Source organism: Bactrocera tryoni, chromosome 1, assembly GCF_016617805.1.
Source record: "Bactrocera tryoni isolate S06 chromosome 1, CSIRO_BtryS06_freeze2, whole genome shotgun sequence".
In the NCBI taxonomy this organism is placed as follows: Eukaryota; Metazoa; Arthropoda; class Insecta; order Diptera; family Tephritidae; genus Bactrocera; species Bactrocera tryoni.
In genome coordinates, this window is record NC_052499.1 from 54,635,023 (window position 1) to 54,642,205 (window position 7,183).

Consider the following 7,183-nt stretch of genomic DNA (forward strand, 5'->3'; position numbering starts at 1 on the left):
CAGAGACTAATCACATTCTACTAATAAAGCAGAAATGTATCGAAATAATAGAAAACTTTGAATATAAGCAAAAAATAAATAGCTCATTAAATAATTCATTTTCGATTAAAAGCTCCCATTCTTGCGGTTTCAAAATAATAATTTCAGAACTGAACTCAACTGAAAGGGTAAATGCACTCTTACAAATAAATTCCAATACAAAATATTTTTTTTCGATTTCGCGCATACGAAACTATTTTACGAACATAATTAGACAAATTGCAAGACAATTACTGTTTTGGTTCGAGTTCAGCGGGGAGTCAACAGCTTCGTTCATTGCCAAAAGTCACCGGCGGTCGCTGTGCATCGGAGGGACGCTGAACTTTTACAACCGCAAACTCAATTTTATTGTTTATTTTTTTTTATCAAATTTACTATAGTTCATTATTTAGCACAATCAGCTGCTCAATTACTTATTTGTGTGTGTGTGTGAGTGTGTGGGCGATCGAACAGAAGCTGCGGCTGCTAAACGGATGCTGTCAAAGAGCAATTGTAAAACCGCCGCCGCTGTCAAGTAGTCAAATCCGATGCGCATACATCATCTATATATGCGTGGGTGTGTGTGTGATATTTGGTAGTGTTATGCATGTGTGCTCTGTGAGTCCCACAGTTAATTATAATTGACGTTATTGAAATGGCAAGCAAACAATTGCGTGCAAGCGCATGTGTGGCCAGTGGGAAGACGCGGCTGCAAGCCGAGACAGCAAGAACTACAAAAAGCGCTAAAACGCCACATATCAGATATGTGCTAAAAAATATATATACATATTATATATATGTTCATGTCTATAAAATTTTCTGTTTGCCCACAAACAATGGCTCACACACACACACTCTCTCAGGCTTATTTGTTTGTGCAATAAAAAGCTTTGCACGCAGACTTGTCATGCTTGCTTGGAGCTCAATTATCTGTTCAATGGATTTCGACAACACTGTTGTTGTGATTTTTGTATTATTTTTAATTTTTTGTATTTTCACAAAGGTGTGAAATGTGAAGCCATAATTTCCTTTATGTAGAAAAAAAGCTACAAATTTCATACAAAGAGACTCTTATCTATTTGTCTATTTTTCGGAGCTTACTCTCAGCTTTTTTGTGAAAAGTCATCATTTGTGGTTTTTTGTACTTTGTTGTACATAGAAATTGTGGTCACAATGGTGATAATGGCAAATAATTTTATTTCATACACTGTCGCCTTAAATTGTTTGTGGGTCAGTCGGTTAAAATGTCATTACAAGCTTAGCATTGTCTCGGTGGTAAGGAACTTAAAACCATGAAAAATAAAAATATTTTTTTACCATCAATTCTAGATAATGTAAAATTGGTACGGATATTTATTGAATGAAAAAAATTAGTATAGTGATTTGTCTTTTCAGGGAAATTGTGAGATTTTGGGTTTTCAAACAGGTTCCTAAATTTTTTGTTCGTCTAATTTTTTAGAAATCATTTAGCTGTTTGTTAATAATGAGTAAAAACAATTAAGCACAACTGTGGAGGCAGTCCAAAAAATTAAGAACCGGCAGCTGATTTTTTTAGGCCGCAAATCGTAAATTACAATAAATTGTAACGAAGTTGTTTTGTTCGGTATAGTTTTGTAACTCATTATATCGGAAAAGCATTAAGTGCGATTGCGCCGAAGCTATAATACCCTGTAGAGGTGCATTTTCTATAGAATAAAATGATATAAAAATACCTTTATTCCGATTTTTAACGGTGAGTTTACTATATATGTAATGTTGGCAACACCCTGCGTGATGCTAGCAAGCAGCAACCAACTTCCCATCTCAAGGAGTAGCGACAGTTGGCGATTACAGTTGGCGAATACAGTTGGCGAATACAGTTGGCAAAAGACCGTTGGAGAACACAGTTGGTGAAGACAGTTAGCGAGGAAGTTGGCAAACGCAGCTGTTCATATATTTTTCTATTCATTAATTCATTCATTCATTTTTTAATTGATTGTAACTTAATTATAAGCAACATTTGTTAGTAAACATTATAATCACTTTTTACATATATGGCAGCTATATGCTATAGTTATCCCATCTCAACAATAAGTTCAAATTGTAATCGATTGCAGATAATAATATTGGCCAAATTTGCGAAGATATTTTGTAAAATAAAGACAGTTTCCATATAGGAACCTGAGTTTATTCGGTTCGTTTGTACAGCAACTCAACAGTATAGTTGTCTGATAACGGTTCCGACAAATTCTTGGCGAGAAAAGGGAGTGTGCAAAAGTGCAGATCAATTCCTCAAAAACTGGGGACTAGTTAGCGTATATGCAGATGGACTGGCAGACGGACATGACTAAATCGACTCAGCTCGTCAGCTCGTCACGCTCTAATTTCAGTTTGGGGATCACACGAAGCTAAATCTGGGGTTTACGGAGCTTGATCGATGGTATTCAATCACAGTCGTGACTCGATGCGATAGTGCGTTATCATCGCGAGAAATCCATGAGTTGTTCTTTCACAATTCCGCCCGTTTTCGACGGATGTTCTCACGCAAAAGCCTCAATACGTATACAATGAAATAGACCTCCTTATAAACCCATGTCTCATCGGCAGTTATAATGCTCTCCATGAATGTGGCATCGGAATTCGCACGATCAAGCATGTCCAAAGAGACCTGTTTACGGTGATCTTTTTGAAAAAAAATTCAGTTATATCGGGATGAGTCCAGCAAGTACGCGTTTCATACCCAAAATATCCACCAAAATTATTCGAATGGACTCGCGAGAGATTTCAAGCTCTCTTACCATCTCTCTAACACTTGCCTGACGATTTTCAAGCACCATATCCTTTACTTTTATATATTTTCATCACTTGAAGAAGTCGAAGATTATTCAGAACGAGGCATGTCTTCAACGATGTTGCGAACGTCTTTGAAGACTTTGTACCACTCGTAGACTTGTGTTTTTGAAAAAACTAAATCACTGTAAGCCTTTTCCTATATTTTGAATTGAGAAGTTGCTAAGCTTTATGGAATTTATTTTCTTCGAGTATGCCCGATCTTATCGCATCCGTAAAGCTGCAAATGTTCTTCTCTAACTAGTCAGCCCTAAGGGATTTAACAGTATAGATTATTGACCTGACTGCTTTTTTACTTGTTACTCCTTTATAGAGCATAAAGCCTCTACAATGCTTTTTTTTATAATTTTTAATTGGCTAGAACATTCTGAAGACAGTTCGTAAACACTTTTTGATGAATGCTTGAAGTCTTTGAGTCTTAGAAAGAGATAACAGCCGCGTTTCATTTCAATACAATAGCGTCGACTTCTTGAAGATTAATTAGAGCTTAGTGCTTCTGGAAATCTGCGAGCTTGCCCACACCGACCAGACATCACTCTGTCCTTAATTGTCCTGCAGCTGGTATCCGCTGCTCCCTCAATTGTTATAATGCTTCCGAACTAGCAGAAGCTGTCGACTAACTCAATTTCCTGATTGTCAGTCTTTATGTAGCTTCTGCTGGAGCGACTGACTCTCACGGACTTCGTTTTTGCGTCTGTTATCTCCAGTCCAACGAGTATTGACTTTTTTGTTCATGTTGCAGATTGTGCGATATAAGGCAAATGTTATCTGCCAAGTCCTCGAGTTGCGTTGTGAAATTCCTTACGACACCTATTCCCTTGTTTATGGTGAACTTACTCATATCATAGTTTAGAACGCTAGTGAAGAAAGGAGGAGAGAAAGGGCAGTACAAAAGGATAACTTAGCTCTACATAAGTATTAAACCTGAGGTGAGCTTCGGAGCTATTATGAACCAAATGTTTTAGTGCACATATCTTACTTGCACAGAACCGGCGTTTGGAAATAGGTTTCTTCTATTTTTGAACGGCTTTCCGTTATGAAATAATAAAATATGATTTTTTTATTGATGATGAGTAGAAGTTCTTGTTTAACAGCTGATTTGACAACTAACCCTTTAGGAAATTCTGTATTTGAAAACAACATTCTTTACGCCAACAAAATTATATATTGCTGATAGTAATCTTAGGTCAGGTTAGGTTAGGTTAGATGGATGATCTCGAGACATCGCACGTGGACTGCTATATATATACAAATTTGCCCCTTGACCAATCCTGAACGAACTGTTAATGAGTTTAAGGCTAATATCGCCGCCCTGACATCTGAGTGGATGGTCACTTCACTGAAGGAGGCTGCACTTCGAAGCAATAAATCTACTGCTACTTTAAGGGCTGCAACCTCGTCTTGGAAAGCACTGCAATAGTCAGGAGGTCTGAAGATGAAGTTCATAGAGAACTCTTGACAATAAAAGTGCAGGGGCACCAACCTTTGACCCATATGAAAAGAAGCTCACTGTCCCTCTCCTCTAACAGCTGTGGCAATCTTGGTTCATAGTAAATGTAAATCTTTATACTTAGCATAATGATAACTTACTGTACATGTGGAGCACTATTTATTAACATCTTGTCACATGGGAACGTAATTTAAGCCTTATCTTCATAGCTGAAAATTTCCATAGTTCACTATGAAAGATTATTTAATGTGTAAGTGTTCAACGATGTGTTTTTATCTTTCTTCATTTTATTATATTTTTTTATATTTAATTAGTAACTTCATTAGAAAGATAAAGAAATTACTTCTTATATAAATAATAATGTTTACCTTACTAGTAAACAATAAATAAGATAATAATTAATAATTATACAAGTACTTTATCAGTCAATAATGAATTTCTTCTATTTACTTCTTTTTTCCATTTGAGCACTCGACAGCATTCCTCTTTGCTTCACCGCAGTGTAGCTCTTTATACTTATTAGCGTTTCTCATGATAATGCGCCTCATGACAAAGGGCTATAATATCGCCCATGGAATGATGTGTGGTTGTAGAAAACCTTCTTGGCGTTGTAGTCCCTCAGTTATTTGCCAAGTCCTCGAGTTGCGCTGTGAGATTCCTTACGATACCTATTCCCTTGTTTATGGTGAACATACTCATGCATCGCTTAGAACACTAGCGAAGAAAACAGGAGAGAAAGTCCCTCAGTTGAGATAATGATTTGAAATTTTGCATTTGTCCTTACCTTCCCAAGAAGCTCCACATATTTAAGAACTGCCGATGACGGCCCAATATAGCATATAGCTGTCATACAAAATAAAAGATCGGAGTCAAGTGCTTGAATGGAGAACATTTTCATTTGACGAGACATCTTCATGAAATTTGGAATGGATTATATCAAAAAAAAATTCCTGGAGATCATACTTCATCGTACTTGTTGTCCTTATTTTATTTCATGTTATATTCCATATAAATAGCTTTAGGTTTGTAATAGAGACGATCACCCTTAGCTTAGAGTTTTTTTTTCGACTGTAGATAGAAAGCTTAATTAATTAAAAGCTAAATCTCGATCTAATACATGTTCCAAGATGGCATTGTAACTTCTATCTTCTTCTTCTATTTTCTTCTTCTATCTTCTCCTCCGACGTCCATTATAGTACTGCGATCAAAAAGTAAGGTGCGAAGATTATCGTAAACTCTTTAAGGGACCAAAATGTCCACAAATAATATTTGAGCGTTATCCACGCAAACGACGCAGGCATTTCATCTGAAACAATCGGAAAAATGTGGTTCATAATCACAATGTTACAGAACTATCATTAGTTCTTCTCAACCTTTTGCCAAAAACTTGACTCAGATCGTTAAACAACCATCATAAGTTTCTGATGGTCTTGTGCTTTCCCTAGCTGTTCAAAAAACTCAAAACGCCAATGCCGTTTTGACACGATTAAGGAGAAGGCTATACCGGAAAAGGCTATTCAGACAGTTGCGAAAATTGGAAAAAGCGTGCGCAGACATGCGTTCTATTAGACGGGAATTATTTCATAGGAGAAGAGATTAATTTGCAATAAGAAATAAAGAATTCACATTTTATAAAACAAAGTCACCTTACTTCAGGCTATGCCGAACTTTTATCTTATGTAATACATCCCGTAGCAGACACCAGTCATCATCGAAACAGAGTCTTCATCCGATAGACTTTAGTCTCTAGTCACTATCTGCAAAAGAGTGACTCCCAACTATTGTGTCAAACAAATTGCGTTGCTCATGGTACTCAAGACATGACAACTGAACGCAAGTACTAGGATTGAGTTAAACATTCCAACTCTTACTTCATTTTCAGAAGAGTACACGCATTCACTTCACTGCTTACAACCCTTATTTTACGGTTAGAATGAAAAAATTACAAGTCTGAGCTCGGTGCAAATAAGTATGATAGAAGCCAAATCTTTTTGAACATCCTTCATATTATAGGTCTTCGAGAGATTTTACAGCAGCAAAAAGAGAGGAGAGAATAAAATGCATAACAATGTGGCAACTACGGTAGCAAACTTCCTGCAAAGGACGATGGATGTCCAAACTGTTCCAGACATACATTCGTGGCTAGATAGATAACATAGACAGCTAATTTTTCGTTTGACCCAAATACTCAGCGGCCGTGGGTGCTTTAAAAGCTCCCTATACAAATATTGTTATGACTTTAGTCCGTATTGTGCGACATGTACAGAGCGTATAGAAGACTCTGAACATGTACTCTATCATTGCCTTCAGTTTTCAATTAAAAGGAAAAGCTGTAAACCAAACTTGAGGGTAGACGAACGGTGGACAGTTTGACTATGCGCGAGTCCTCTGTAAAAGAGAAAGCTGGCAGCAAAACGGCAGATCAAATTATGATAAGATTGAGAACTTTTCAACAGATTAGGTGTCAGTCATTCCTAAATATCTTCTTCATTCCCATGAAGTTCAGTGGTCCCGTGCGAGAGACGTGAGATGGGAGTAGGTTAGGTTTAGCAGATTAAAGTCCCACACTGCGGCTTTCGATACTTCTTCCTGCTATCAAAAAAGGCTATTCGAAAAATTGCGCTGTAATTAAAAATCATTTGAAATCTGAGATATTGAGATTTTGGCACTTCTTAGCTCCTTGCAACAAATTCTAAGGTTTACAGCTTCTATGCTTAAAGGATTCTCTCTAATTCCCAAAAAAAAGAAAACGAGTTTCTCTTTCCATTACTAGTAACTCAACGCGAATCAATTTCCCAGCGCTGACCTTGATGAATGAGCAATATACTTCTAATAGAAATCATTAAAATAAATAACTGGCTCGTAAACCTGTCCACAGCGTGAATT